This window comes from Apodemus sylvaticus, chromosome 6, assembly GCF_947179515.1.
Source record: "Apodemus sylvaticus chromosome 6, mApoSyl1.1, whole genome shotgun sequence".
NCBI lineage: Eukaryota > Metazoa > Chordata > Mammalia > Rodentia > Muridae > Apodemus > Apodemus sylvaticus.
The window spans coordinates 20526051-20539382 of record NC_067477.1 but is presented as its reverse complement, the minus strand read 5'-3'; the positions used below and the strand labels follow the sequence as shown (position 1 = coordinate 20539382).

At 48.9% G+C, this 13332-nt stretch overlaps 1 pseudogene; it reads left to right on the top strand.

Annotated features, from left to right (window-relative positions):
* Window positions 1-256: 256 nt before the first annotated feature.
* Window positions 257-721, top strand: LOC127686785 (ubiquitin-40S ribosomal protein S27a-like; annotated as a pseudogene).
* Window positions 722-13332: the final 12611 nt, after the last annotated feature.

Below are 13332 nucleotides of genomic sequence, written 5' to 3'. Positions count from 1 at the left end.
GATCTAGGCCTCTGAAGATGGACTCTATTCATTCCCTGGAAACTCCCCTTAGTCTGGGGAGCCATCTGCCCCTCGCTTGAAAAGAAGAAATGCTATTTCTCTTATTACTAGATGAATCTCAGCTGGTAGCCCCCATTCTTTTGGTGCTGATGTCCTTCTGAGGATGAACCATGATCAAGTTTTGCTGGAAGGACCCATGAGGACCAAGGCTTGTGGCATAACTGGGATCTGCCATGTGGGTAGAGCCGCCACCACGATGCAGATTTTTGTGAAGACCCTTATGGGGAAGACCATCACGCTTGAGGTTGGACCCTCGGACACTAGAAAATGGAAAGGCCAAGGTCCAGCATGAGGAAGGAATTCCTCCTGATCAGCAGAGGCTGATCTCTGCTGGTAAGCAGCTGGAAGGTGGCTGCACTTTGGCTACAACATTCAAAGGAGTCTACCCTTTATCTTGTGTGGAGACTTCGTGGTGGTGCTAAGAAAACGGAAGAAGGGGTGTTACACCACTTCCAAGAAGAATAAGCTTAAGAGGAAGAAGGTTAAGTTGTTCGTGATGAAATACTAAAAGGTGGGTGAAAATAGCAAAATTAGCCGATTTCATAGTGAGTGTCCTCCTGATGAGTGTGGTGCTGGAGTTCTCATGGGTGGGCACATTGACAGGCAGTGCTGTGGCAAGTGTTGTCTGACTTACTGCTTCAACAAACTAGAAGACAAATAGTTGTGTATGAGTTAATAAAAAGAAGGAACTCAAAAAGAAAATTAGCTGAGGCTATGCATTTGGTACATATAAAGGAATATATGTAGTGCATGTGTAGTTATAATATGTAACAATAAATGCTATCCCTGTGAGTCTGGCACCCACAGGCTCACAATGCTTCCAAATGAATAATACTAGGAACCTTCCAGAGGATAAGCAAATGTCTGTATCCACTAGACCCATGACACCCTAAGCAGATATTTCATCTTCAGCACACCAATCAATGGAAACACAGGTATTGAGTTTCCAGTCTCACAAGTGTCCCTGGCAGCAGGATGTGGCCTGGGGCCTCATGCCTGTTCTGATTGGCCGTCTCAGTTCACAGTTCCCATAGGAGGCTGCTCCTTTCGTGCCCTGGGTACAGTTGTACAGTTTTGAAAATGTAGGTTCCAAAGCTGCCTCCCTGACCTTGTGAGTAAGAATTTACAGGACAGAAATGAAAGCCCTTACCCCAAATTCTCTAGACAACTGGGGATGGGGCTGTCCCAGCATCTGCTGTATTTATTGGGCTACCTGGAGAGAAGAGCAGAGATTCAGGCGCATCTACTTATCCGACATTGCATCTGGCTCTGCTGCTCAGGTCATGGGTGATCTGCAGTCCTCTGGTAGAGTGGGGGGGGGGCACTCTGGCACCCTCCTGACAAAAAGACACCAAGCTTTCTCTAGAGAGGCAGCACACTATTCCCAAAGGCTGAGTATTGGAGGTTTCCTGTGTGTGGCGTGTGTAAAGTCAGATACACTTTACCTAAAGAGACTATGGCAGGCTGCCACTCAATATCCCTGTGAACTTCAGCTGCCACCCGGCTCTGGGCAGTAGGGGCAGCTGGGACTCCTGCACTTGGGGAAGACACCACATCACTGGCTCTCAGTTGTGTGGTATCCGGTAAGGATGAGTTTCTAGGCTCTGCTCTTCCATGGCTTACGGTGCAGTGAATTCAGCAGCAGCATATCTGTGCAGACTTTAGACTAACCTGGCAGTGTGGATAATACATCAACAGTGGAAGAGCTTTGATTTCCTGGTAACCAGACTCTGGCATTACTGACACTGGGACTCCCATTTAAGCCATCCATAATACTGTGTAAAAACAGACCTCTGGCTTCGTCCAGATTTCCTTATAAGTGACATGGCATATTGTCCCGCAGTCTCTTTGCACTGGAAACTGGGATTGGAGCGGACACTGACATTGGGAGCTCTGGTTCTTTTCAAATGAGTCCCCTGGCAATAATTACATGAGAACCATGCATCTAGAGATTCAACTCTCAGCGCTGGAGGAAGCCTTGCCTGCAGAATCAGGAGCCCTATGATGCTTTGTCTAACCAGCTAGATAGACATGCAAAGTAATTTCTTCCTATTTTTTTTTTTTAAGAAAAGGCCAGGCACACAGTCAGTGGCCACCTGCCCAGTAATGTGATATTTCATTTACAACAGCCCAAGAGCGTAGCTCATACGTGTTAATATTGGATTATTTCTCTTCGTAGTTAGCTGCCTCCTCACTTCACTGTTTCCATAGCAACACTCCTCAAACACCACTTCCTACTCTGAATACACAATGTAAACAATCTGCTGTTGAACATTTCCCAATTTAGGGGATTGGAGCCAAAGCTGAGAGGCCTGCGATTAGAGAGGAAGGTGAGCTGCCGAGAAGTGGGGTTCTGGTATCCACTCAGAAGGGGTGCCCATAACAGCTTACAGGGTTATCAGACAGTCACAGATCACTCCATTCTTTCAGTGAAGGGACATTTAGTACAGGAAGAGTTCATAGGACTCCGATATCATCAGTTAGGGACAAGGAGCCTCCGGATCCCAGAAGTGACATAAGGTGCTCCTATTGTCACACAGCTTGTGATGGAGCATAGTAAGAATTAGGGCTGGTCTGGGAAATACAAATGCCTTCCCTTCACCCCTTCACGTGTGTCCCAGAAGCCCCTGTCCTGAGCCCATGGCGATCACTGTGGTGCAACTGGGCATTCTCCTGCAAAGCCTTCACACTGAGCAAGTCTTCCTAAGGTCAGCACTGTGTCTTTTGACCAGTTGGACAGTGTATTTGCTGGGCCTGCATCCATAGGGTCTTAGGGCTTCAGGAGCTGTATTTCTCTGATGAGCAAAGTAGGAACTCAGCCTATCCCCAAAACAGCTTAGGATACTGCTCAAGACATTGCTATTTTCCTTTTTATCAAAGAAGCTATTTTTGTTTCCAGTCTCAGCCACACATAGTAGTGTCCACAACTTCGACATCTTCAGAAGCAAGGCAAGACTGTTCTTTTTTCTTTTTTTAACTCAAGTTGGGGGGGGGGCATCAAACCATTTTCTTTCAACTTCTTAGCAACCCTTAGCATTCTTGGACTTTTGAGCAAATGATCACATGATTTCTGTTTCTTTAGCAATGAGCCAAAGGACACTCATGGCCTCAGGAAGTTCAAGAAGAGAGTGTGTTGGAGAAAATGCTAACACCTGGCTGGGGGATGGGAACTGTTGGAAGGTGATGGAGAGGTTACCCATCTAGCTGCTAGCTAGACTTTGGAGCAGGAGGAGGTATGGAGAAGTTTATCATTGGGAGATTTTAAACAAGTGACAGTCACTTAGGGTTACTAGTACAGAATGCTACCCTTGCAGGGTCCTGGGGGATCCATGGCCTGCTCCACTCACTGCCACCAGAACATTGCTGCCATGGGGTGGGGCTTGTCTGCTGTCTCTCCTCCTAAGGGATAGCCCATCAGGTTTCCCCACAGACACCAGCTAGAGTCACTAGGAACTCCAAGAGGGTCCTCAAAAGATAGACCTGCCCTTGCTGCTTGTTCTGAACAGGTCTGACTGAAGTATCCATCAGATCTCTCAGTCCCTCAGAATGTTTCACACAAGATGAAATTTGCAAGTCTGTCAGGGTTCGAAGTCATGAAGAACCAAGACTGCAAGGAACATTAAACCCAGATAGTAGGTGATGACCCACCCTTAGCCTCTCAGACACAGTGCTGTGTCTTCTGCTCTGAGGCTTTCCTCTCAGAAAAACACATACAAACCAAACCAAAACTCTTGTGGGGGGGGGTGGGGAAGTGGGGAGGTGGGAGGTGGGGGGTATGTGTGGTAGAGATAAAGAGAGTTCTGAGATAGGAGATCAAGCTCAGATGTCCAACTTTACAATTGTGTCACTGTGACCCTGAGAAAGTCATGCTCCTTTCCTGAACCTCAGTTTGCCTGTCTGTACGGTTCATGGACTAGCTGGTATTCATATTCTTTAAATACCAGTTCTATGGGGATACTGGGCAGTAGGAGGAGCAAAAAGGACCCCAGGTGATATAGGTTTGAAAATGCCAAATGCAGCATAGTATAAGATGCTTCTCCTATGCATCTTCTCAGCACCATTAGCATGCTGTCCGCATCCCCCAAGGGGACAGAACATAGTGTGCCCAAAACTGTGAAAATGAAATTTGGTTCTGTAGAATTTGGAGATGAGGACATCCCAGATGAGACTATAAGGTCTGGATGGGAATCAGAGGGTATAAGTGACCGAAAAGGAAGAAGCAAAGGAAAACAAGGGTGGCAGGGCAGGGGACAGTGACTATCTCAGGAGGACCATGGCGTCCTTAACTTCTCTCCCAGGCCTGGTGTGAATGCTCTAAAGGTCACCATGCGGCTCTCCAGTATGAAGCTCATGTCCTGAATAGCGAGGCTCCGTAGTAGAGACAAAATTACTGCCGTATCCAAAAGTCTGTCTCTGACAGGTCACCAGGGCACCATTTATTAAATCATCATTCAAGGGCACATGATGCTCTCTTGCACAATGACACAGGCTGCTCGCCAGGGCCTGCCTCCATGCAACTTCAGGAGCCAGGGTGAGAGGCTGAGGAATGGAGGCAAGGGCTTCTGCTTCCTTCCATTACAGAGAACACACCACACACACACACACACACACACACACACACACACACACACACACAGCCCAAGGTGACTGAGAGAAGGTGCCTAAGAACTAAGGCACACTCAGTGAGAAGCACCAGGAAGGACTTCCGTGGCAGAGTTTTTGACGTTCACTTTTCCGCCATCTGCTGCTTTTTGAGTGCTGGCCTTTGAAACAAAATGGTTATAATAAGTTTATAATACTATATTTACCAGCAGCCTGAGGGATTAGCATTCTCTGGGCTTGAATGGCCTCATGACTACTCACACGGGTGACCTACAGGAGGATGGTTTTGGCAGCTGCTGATGGGAAGGACGGAAAGCTATTCTGCTCTTAGAACCAAGGAGCTTGGAGATCTTCAAAGTATTTGCATTTTCCCACCTGGAACCTGTCCATCTAGTGGCAAGTAAGATGTTCCAGATTTTGTCTTTTAAACCTGGTTTAAAAGGAAGGAGGGAGCAAAGAGCAGTCCCCAAAGCTAACCAAGAGCATCCATCAGAAATCCTTTAAATTAAATTAAAACGCTGAATCATTCAGACCCATCCCATTGCATAACAGCCATTAAAGTATTAGCATTACTTTGGGGGTACTCTGTTATGCAAGCTACTGCTAAATCTCCTCTGGGCCTTTAAAAAAATTCCCCCAAAGGGTTGTTGTTTGCTAATTTATTTTTAAATGGGCTGCATCTGTGTTGATCCTAGCCTTCAATTCATTTTTTTTGGCCTCCATGCAAGGATGGCAGAGTGCACCAAAGTTGGAATCCAAGAGGTGCATGCTATCTTTAATACTCTTCTACGTCTGCAGCAGCATCGATGGCTGTTTGTTCGTTGGATGCACATATCCGAACACTGATGGTGAGGTGCAGCTCCTTGCCCTGTACTTCTTAGCCTCAGTTTTCCCACATATAAGAAGAGGGTTTGAAGGAGGAAACTCATTGTTCGCAAGGTGATTGGGAACAGGAATCTTAAACTCAAGCTTTGTCACTTAGAGCTGTGTAACTTTGGGCAAGTTGCATAAGTATTCAGAGCCTTGACCTCCAACATCTGCAAAGGATACTTCTGATGGGACTCAGTCCATAGAGTCAGGAGGGTTCAACGGGTAGATGGATATCAATCAAGGGCTGTGGTGAGGCTCTGTCCCAGAGCGAGGACAGATAAGTGTGATCTGTGGTCATAATGGATCTTGTGGAGGCCCCAGCAAGATGCGTGTGCACAGCAGAAAACCCTCCTCTCATCTTAGGCTTCGTTTCCCTTCCCAACAGGCAGCCATAGCCAGGTGGCTGAGGTCCAGTCCCTGAGGGCAGGAGTCACCATGTCTGGATCTGACCCATCAAAACCTTCCCATGAGATTCTTCACAGTCCTTCCTCCACCGCTGCAGAACATGGGTGCTCCCACAACCAGTTGGAGAATAGCCACCCGCTATACTCCCAGTTTGACATAAACTCCTGAAGTTTGAGTTGGTGAGATTTGAGGGTGGCTGGAATTGCTATAACAATGCCCTGGGCTAAGAACCAAGTCTAATAGAATCGAAACACCTTCTCCAAGGGACCAAACCTGGTCAGTTCCTTGTTTCTGGTGTAAACTGGGTAACATCCAAAGTACTCCCAGTTCTCTAGAAGGGGACACCAGCTTCTGTGTCTGGCAAGTGCTGGCCTGGTACCTGGCGAGCTCTCTGCAGATGGTTGCCCGAGCTGGCTGCCTGGGCTGACTGGCCCCACTTTCTGGACAATGGAACAGCATTTCTGCCCAGATGCCACAGGCAACTGCTAGGGTTACCCAGGCAGTAGCCACGTCCAAAATACAGCATTTCAGTATGCGGATGCCCACCACAGAGGCCCCAAAATGGGGAAAGTGAAACATTTCTTCCTTAAAACTCAGAACAGACACATGTCCCTGAAAATCATGGGGACAGGGAGAGGCTCAGCTCATGCTTCTAGCTCCTGAGGGGAGCAGCTGGCCAACCTACGCCTGATATGCGGTGGAAGGCATCCCTCCTGTAGTCTAGCCTTGTTGAGAAATTCCTGTATGCAGACTCTGCCTTTGGTAGAGTGCTTCCAGCATCCTATCTGCCCCTCTCTCCTGGTGCCTTCTCTCTTCTTCATACCATCCTCATTCTCACCCACGTATCAAGGCTCTTCCAGACAAACAGAGAGGCAGAGCTTTTGATTCCTGAGCTGTAACAACGAAATAAAGAAATATAAAAACATAATGGAGTGTCCTGGCTAAAGATCAAACCCCCAAGCCTCCCTTGCTTTTGGCCAAACAGGGCACTCACTGATGATAAAGGAAAGGCTGGCTTTTGTGCCATGTCACAGCTTGTACTGAGCAAGGAGAGGCAAATCTAACAGCATTATCAGGGTCTAAATTGGAGCCAAACCCCTTGCCAAATAGCTTTTGCCACTGGACCTGAGATAGATCGTCTCCCTGCCTTGGGTGACAGGAGTCGGTGAGCAGAGGACCTGTAGCAGGTACACCAGGGTTGGAACCTGAGGTCTGGGCACTCCACTTGATCATAATCAGGTATCTTAGTGGAGGTGGGTAATGGTCCGCTGAAGTGACAGAAGTCTCCCTGTGCCAAGCTGCTCAGCTAGACATTTTCTGATCTCCCTTTGGTAAGTATAGTCATGTGACCAAGTTTCCATCGGTGGAATATAAGAAGTGTCATGGGGTACTTCTGAATCTGCGACTTATGACATGGGATGCTCCTCTGTCCTGCTCTCTTCCACATCTCTATGAACATAACCCAGGTGTGTTGGTGAGACAGCTGCGATCCTATAGATGAAATATCCAAGGGGATGGCAAAGCCACAAGCGAGGAGGAACTTGGGGCCCTGAGTGACAATGAAGGGCCTGGACTTCTAAACCTGTACTGCTCTTGACGACTATTGTGTTGTCATTTTCATATTGGGAGTGATGTGTGTGAATGCAAAGGCCCAGAGGACAGCCTTGGGTGCTGGTTCTTGCCAATTTTTTTAACAAATAATGATTCTCTCTCTCTCCCTCTCCTCTCTCTCTCTCTCTCTCTCTCTCTCTCTCTCTCTCTCTCTCTGTGTGTGCGTGTGTGTGTGTGTGTGAGAGAGAGAGAGAGAGAGAGAGAGAGAGAGAGAGAGAGAGAGAGAAAGACAGACAGACAGGCAGGCAGACAAGCAGACAGGCAGACAGAGAGCATGCATGCATGGCCCAGAAGATAGCATTAGATCCCCTGGAGCAGAAGCCACAAGAAGTTTCAAGCTGTCTGATGTGAGTACTGGGATTTGAACTCAGGACCTCTGGAAGAGCAGCCAGTGCTCTTAACCACTGAGCCATCTCTCCAGCCCCAACCATCTTCTTTGTGATCCAAACTCGGGTCCTCATGCCTGAGCAGCAAGCTCTTTACCCACTGAGCATCTCCTGGTCTGATGGCATGTTCTCTTTGGTGCTCTGGTGCTGAGTCTCACTGCTACGGTCTGCCAGTGCTTTTGGTGATATATTATGGGTAGGTTATGGTGTGGAAAGACATGTAAGGGTTCGGTTATTAGGTGTCTCATCAGTGTCTTCTGAACAAAGAGTGAACACAGGCATTGATGGTCTCTACATTTATTTTATTTATTTATTTATTTATTTATTTATTTATTTATTTATTTATTTATCGAGACAGGGTTTCTCTTTGTAGCCCTGGCTGTGCCAGAACTCACTTTGTAGACCAGGCTGTTGTCTCTACATTTAAATCACAAGACTCTTAAGGGCAAGTTTATGAAGTACTTAACAACTACGTATCTTTCTTTAAGGGAAGCAGCTTTGTTGCATAAGTTATGGACATGCCTGTTGTGAGAAGTGGGCTTGCAGGAATGCCCAAGTACCAAGATGTAGCCATAAGTCCCTGATGACCTTGACCGTGAAGATGGGTAGGAATGTGTGCTGGTGCTGAAGCGATGGAGAGAGTGACTGGCAGGGAAATATTCTTTATCTCCTCTGTGCGTCATCCAAAAATGTGTTTCCCTGTTCTGTGTGAACTGTGGGAAGCACCTCGTGGTCTGGGCACCGAAAACTGCTGATAAGAAAGCAAGTCCTCACTCACTGGGAGAGACTGAACTGTGGCAGACACGCTACAGTACAGATGTATATGAGTGAACAGAGTGGGACCAACCTCAGCAGGAGGAGGGAGGGGGAGGCAGGAAGAGTCTCAGAAGGCAAGGGGGGGTTCTACACTGATACGGGTACCCCCAGATGGCCTATTATGGACCTAGAGTACAGCTGTTCTAAGAGCACTCCTGAAGTTCCTGGGGGCTTGGTAACTCACTCTTGGTGTGCCTTGGTCAACAGATCACTTCCAGGTTATAGTACTTGTAGCCAGCACAGGAGCCTGAAGGTCTCTTGTCCCTCTTGGCATGATGAGGAACAATGTTTGCTGCTGTGTTGATCACAGGCAGCCAGGTGGCCTCACCCCTTGACAGGATGAACTTACTCCCACAGTGTAATCCAGCCCCTCCATTCAGCGTGGGTCCAGGACAGGCAGCATTTGTTTTACTTAGGAAGGAGCTAGACATACAAACACCCAGTCCTTATCCAGGATGATTGAAGCAGAAACTTGGGCAGGGTTCCGCAGGGTCGCTTTGAACAAGCATTCCAGGGAATTCTGAGGCACAAGAGAGTTGGAGAACCTGGCCAAGGCAGGAGGAATTGGAAGTCAGCAGAGAACAGTGAGTGTTCTCTGTAGGAACAGGATAGCTTGGTGGATAAAGTGCTTGTGTACAAGTGTGTAGGCCAGAGTTCAAATCCCCCAGCACACACACGACCCACATATAAGTCAGGTGTGTTGGCATCCAGACCCAGTACTGGAAGTGGCAGGGAACAGTAGACAACTGGACCGCTGCCACTCATTGGCCAGTCAGAATGCCTCAAAGGGGTAAGCTCTAGGCTCAGTGAGATCTCAACTCTGTCTAAAAGTGTGTGGTGGGGGGAAGGTGGGAAGTAACAGAAGACACCCAATATGGATTTCTGGCCTACATATATACCCCAGTTTGCACATACGTACATACATGCATAAGTTCCCCCCACTCCCCAAAAAATAAATTTAGAGAAGTCACAGAGAAGGTCATTCTGGCAAACTTTAAAAACTATCTGACTGTGCGAATGTCTTCTCCCATGCCAAATAAAAAGAAAATGCACTATTGCAAGGAAGAGACACTCAGAGTTCAGTGGCACTGATGCCAGGGCTGAAGATAAACCCAGGGAAGCACTTTCCATTTGTGCCCACAGCCTAGCTTGTTTAGGAAGTGCTCCTGAATGCTTCTAATTTGAAAGGTACATAATATCCAATTCTCTCTTCTGCAGGCTGAGTCATTACTGTGCTGTTGCTGAGGCTATTTGGTAATGGGCACTATTTAAATGAAGCCAAAAAAAGTACAATTTCAAACGAATTGCTTTTTAAACTGTCAAATAAAAGGAATCCATTTGTGCGTGTGAGATCATTCCAAGGATTCTAACTATTAACTGAAAGCAGTTGAAAAATGTCAGAGAGAAAGAAGTGTTCTATTATGGGCTGTCTGTTTCCAGGTGGAAACTAATGACTCCTTTGACCTGAGCCGGACTCAAAACTTTCTGTTTTCATTAGTCCTATGTGAACTCACAGGTGCCCATTTTTGGCATTAAATCTTAGAAACAAGCTGCTAGTCTTAATTATTTATTTACTTGTTTCTATACCAGGCATAGGTATATTATTTGTCAAATCTTTTTCCTCTATCTTAAATTGGGTGTCAAGGGCCCTTGCTAAGCAGCTTTTCCAAGTAGCATATTTAATAGTTTCTTTCCTTCCCTTCATTGTTGATAAACTCATCTTTGTCTAGTCTAGTCAATAAAAGGAATTGCATGCATGCATGTAATTTTTCAATCGGCAGTGTGCATGTTTGGTAGCTAGTACCAAACTGGAGGACAATAAGTCGGAGAGACACCACTACAGACCGGACAGAATCCCAGATTGTTCTACACAAGGCCCTTCTAGGGCTTTCTGGTTCATACCCTCTGGGGCATTCCATGTGGTTGGGTTTTTGTCCATGCCCACAGCATCTTTGTGATGTCCATTATATTAGTAAGTTATCCTGTGCTGTTTGAGTTCTCCGAGAAGTTGGAGATGCGGCTGTGATTCCCTGCTTCAGAACCAGCCACATTCCCATCTCAAGATCCCTTATCTGGGGAAGGAGTATTGTCTCCAACTCTGTGATGGGTGGGTGGGTGGGGGCAGGGGGGGAGAACAACCACAAAATGCCCAAGAATAAAAATCACAGTGTCCTGGAGAGCAGCTCAACAACAGCCCCTTTCCAACAGCTGTTCTTATTGTTTCTCCTGTAGCATAAAAATGCCTGCAGCGGGCACCAAGGCCACACAGCCCATCCAGGAAGAGAAAGCTCGGCTGGGAACTGCAGCTGACCAGCGCCTCAACTCACCCAGTGTTGTAACTGTCTCCAGTTTACAAATCTCAGATTTGACCACATTTTGCTGTTTATTTACCTGCCCACTCTGCCTGCCTGCTCTTTGTTCTTTTACTTTGTTTTTTTTTCTTCTATACTTAATAAACTCACCTATTCTCCTGATTGTACCTAACAGTACAGAAATGAAGAAGCTGCAAGCAGTGACACCCCGCCCCACTCCCACCCCGCCCCACCCCCACCCCTCCCCCACCCCAGCCTTCCAGGTCCCTCTCTTACCTGTGTCCCTCTGCTTGGCTAACAAATGTAAAATACCCTTGCTGGTGAAGTACAAAGGGACCTGGCAGGTAGTGGTTGGCTAGAGGAAGCATTTGGGACAGTCCCCAGAAGGGAAGTCCTCACAGTTGACTGTGCTCAAGGGCTCTAGGGAATCTGGTTAAAAATGCCCATTTTAGCTCAGTAGGTCTAAGGGTAGAGTAGTGCGGCCAGCCTGACTGTCTCCTGTGCTCCCGGGCAGTGACTTGGCTGCTGTGGACCACGCTGTAGGCTAATGAGTAGCGAGGGAATCCTCGGCACTTTATGCAAAACACTTTCAGAATCCCACTTAGCAGCACGCGTCTGAGGGACAGGCCCCCTTTAATTCAGGGTTCCTTGAAAGCAAACACTGAGTCTTAATACATGACGTTGTTGTTGTTTTGTTTTGTTTCTTGGCTGGATGGCCCTTGGCACAGAGCCCACAAATGGTGGGTATGTATTTATTTAATTAAACAGAGTTGGCTTTGATCCAAAAATGGTTTTAAGAGTTTAACCCCTAAATCAGCACAGGATAGAAAACCGACAGGCAAGTCTGAGTTAGAGATCCACCTGGATGACACCCCCATTGCTCTTCGGAAATTTCACTGCGTCCACACTTTAAAAGCCGTTTACACTAGAGAGCCGAAAGGGACGTGTAAAAGCAAACCCAACCAGAAAGCCTTGCGAAGCTGTAAGGTTGCAAAACATCAAAAGCTCCCAACTGTTGGCAGCAGAGCCGCAGAACTGCGGGGTTTCTCCCTCTGTCAGATTACCAGCGTTTCGGAGGTCGGTGTAGCGCCCCCCACTACACAGGTCCCTAGGTTGCCCAGAGAGCCTGGCAGGAACTGGTCCCGACGGGCTTTGGTTGGCTTGGTGCAAGCCTGTTTCTTAGCACTGAGCGAGCAGTTAAGCTGCATTGGCGACCTCAGGGTGGTCGTGGTGACCGCCTTGGGTCGCTGGGGAGCGGGGGAGTGGGGGTCGCTGGGACCCGTGATCCGTGTGAGAGCCCTATAGAAACTCTGAATCTGAGAGTCCCCGGTGATGCCATAACCTGTTCCACCTTACAGCAACCACAGAAGCTGAGGACTCCTTTCGGCTCCATAGGGTTAGAGGGAGAGAAAGTGGGGGTGGGGTGGAGGCAAAGAAAGGGGATTATATTGGTCAGTAGTTGGGCCTCCCTTGGGCGAAGAGAGAAGCGCACTGGGAGAGCGCCCTAGGGGAGGTGTACACGTGCAGGGGAGGGGGGATGAGAGGCGGGCAGGAGGGAGGGGAGGAGTAGGGAGGCGAGAGCTGCTTGCGGGAGGCGCCACGGCCTCGCAGACGCAGGCTCTGGCCGCCGAGGAGCCAGAGAGAAAGTTCCCGGGGACACTTCGCCCGTGGGAGGGCTCAAACTGCGGCCACTGGCCGAGAGGGTCTCGAGTCCTGCGAGTGCTGCGCGTGGTCCTCCAGCACGCACTTGGCTGCCCGGGCCCTGCTTTCCGAGAAGCAGAGGAGCCTCGCGGGCGGGCAGCCGGGGCGGCCGGGGCTAAACTTGGACGAGAAGGATGCTGCGAGTGGGCGCGGTGGCGCGGGGCGCGGGGGCGCTCGCCAAGCACTGATCGCTCCCGGCGGACTCTGAGCGCGCCGAGGAGCAGTGGGCAGGTAGCGGCTCCAAGCGCCCGGACTGAGCCAAGCCGACCAGCAGGGCCGCCAGCGCCACCGTGCAGGCGTCGTCTCCTCGCCACGGAGTCATGGTGCGAGCTGCGCGCACGCCCCGCGCGGAACTCTGAGCTCCGGTCGTGCAGTGCTCCCCCTCCTCTGGTATTCCCATCCGGTCTCCCCGTGACTGCCTTGCTCGAGAACCATGAAGCTATCTCCCGGAGCTCCTTGTCTCTGAGCTACGCATCGCCCCGCTGCAGCCCCAACGCGGCTGGGCCACCGACAGTGCTCCAACCCTTGAAGCTCGGGATCTTCTTCCAGGGAGCGCCGGGTTTACGGCG